This window comes from Penaeus chinensis, chromosome 5 (genome assembly GCF_019202785.1).
Source record: "Penaeus chinensis breed Huanghai No. 1 chromosome 5, ASM1920278v2, whole genome shotgun sequence".
Classification (NCBI taxonomy): domain Eukaryota; kingdom Metazoa; phylum Arthropoda; class Malacostraca; order Decapoda; family Penaeidae; genus Penaeus; species Penaeus chinensis.
The window spans coordinates 12931376-12933875 of NC_061823.1; the positions used below are offsets into that span (position 1 = coordinate 12931376).

Here is a 2500-nt window from a genome sequence, read left to right on the forward strand (position 1 = left end):
TCGTTCAACACATGTTCACGTGAACGGGCGTACACACACACACACACACACACACACACACACACACACACACACACACACCACACACACACTCACTCACTCACTCACTCACTCACTCACTCACTCACTTACTCACTTACTCACTTACTTACACTCACTCACTCAAACACACACGCATACGGCACATACATTAGTGCATGAGTATGTGTATCTATGTATAGGTGTACTTGTTCTTGTTAATAGTAATGGGAGAACAACCTTTCATATTTACCTAAGTGAAAAAGATAAAATGTCTGCAAGTCATGTATTTGCTTGCATGAGTCAAGACAGGAAAAACCTTTACACCTTTGAATATTCCTTGAAAGTAAAATGCAGACAAAGATATTTTTTATAAAACTAGTTAAGATATGAAAACGAGTAAAACTAAATGAATAAAACAACTGCTTCAAGATATTAAAAAGAAGAATTAAGGTTGATATTCAGCTCTATTCCAAAAAAAGTACTTTAAAAATCATAACAATGATCGTAATGGCAATAATGATGACAAGAATATGGAGGCGGAGTATAACAGTAAAAGTAATAATAGTAAAGACAATAATCATGATAATAATAATGACAATTAGAACATTATATGATCATGATAATGATAATGAACAGTTCATTGTAACAAATGTAGAAAAAGTGTACATTGGAAGACACAGTGTATATACACAATATGTATATATGTGTATATATACACATATATATATATATAATATATAATATATATATAATATATAATATATATATATATATCTATATATATTGTGTCTTGCACATAGACTTTCGACGTTATATATGTACATCCATCCATACATACATGTATACACGCATGCATGCACACATGCTATGCATATAGCATCACAACAGCCTCTTTCATCCCACTGCAGAATTTAGACTCTTCAAAGTCATGTTCAGGCCGAAATACCGTCTAACTACGGTATATGTATGTCCTGGCAGGGACAGTTTTATTTGTTCGCAGGGCAAGATATGCATTTGACCCTTTTCTATAATAATTATTACGATCGGCGAAAATAACTGACAATCATGATAATAATCATAATGATGATAATATTAGCAAAAACAGAAACGGTAACAAATCGAACAACTTAATAAATATATGAGTAAATTAAAAGATAAAGCAAACACACGGCAAAACTTCATTTGAAATTTAATGAGAAATACTATGCTAAATATTACTACCAGGACGTGGTGCTCATCAAAACCGCGAGCTGACCTACTCAGTGGGGCGAAGCATGTAGTTGAGTGAGAGTGCAATTTATTGATCTCCTTTCTCATGTCTTCGAGAAGGCTTACATGTAGATGTTCGACATTATAAAAAAATATATCCATTCACCCATACATACATGCACGCATAACTAAACATACAGCATCACAACAGCCTTTATATTCCACTTCATGTACAGGAGGAAAACAGCCTATATACCGTCAACTAACGGTATGGTATGTCCCGCAGGGAAAGTGATTTATTTGGGAAGTAATGAAAAAAAAAAAAAAAAAAAAAATAGCATGCTTATAACGAGCTAACAAGTTTGCTAACCACGCCAATGTAGTACATTCATAAGTAGGTAGATCACCCGCGCACAAAGGGAGAGGGTATTATATATCCTTAATTGAAGGAATTAATTAATGTAAACACAAACTCCCTTTTTCTCTCTCTATCACACATACACATACATGTGTGCGTGTGTGTGTAAGTTTACAGGTACCCCCCCCCCGCTCCCACTCCTGTACTATGTAGAACTATCCATAGCTAAGGAAGTTTAATCATGTAATTATTCTTCCGTGTTACTAGTATGAAACTTTTCCATCCATCCATTTAAATAACATTTAAAACCTTTTTTTTTTTTTTTTTTTATTCAGCTTTATATTTTTTTTTTTTTTGGGGGGGGGCTTATGGCATTTTTAAAAAAATCGTTAACGTGAGGTTGGCAATGAATGTATGAAAGAAGTAACGATGCAGTCAATGAATCGTTACAATTTGAATGCTTTACTTTGTATCAAACACACTACCTCATTGGGGTTTACGTGTCTCTTTCCCTATCATTCTTTCCTAAGGTCAACATGGAAGGACGTATCGCCATGCAACATATGAGGTGAAGGGTAAGGCAACACCATTCAAGGTCAGCTTTTCCCTCGGTATATAAGAATCTCAGCGTCACAACCGGATCAGTTCACTCTTAACTACTCTGAGCACCATGAAGTTTGTGAGTGAACTTCCTGTATGATTTTGTGAAGTTGTGCTTATACCTGACTGTGGTAGTCTGACCACAAATATAATAGTCATACACAGAAAGTAACCATCCACACACACAACACACACACACATATATATATATATATAATATATATATATATATATAGATATATATATATATGTATGTGTGTGTGTGTGTCTACAAGAGTAAAAAAAAAACAAAACAGATGAATAAAGCAAACA

The 2500-nt window shown here is 34.1% G+C and overlaps 1 protein-coding gene across 1 annotated transcript in view; it reads left to right on the forward strand.

The window, feature by feature from the left end:
- LOC125026015 (cuticle protein AMP1A-like) overlaps window positions 1–2500 on the forward strand; it is a 24519-nt gene that overhangs the window by 21323 nt on the left and 696 nt on the right. The window lies entirely within an intron of this gene.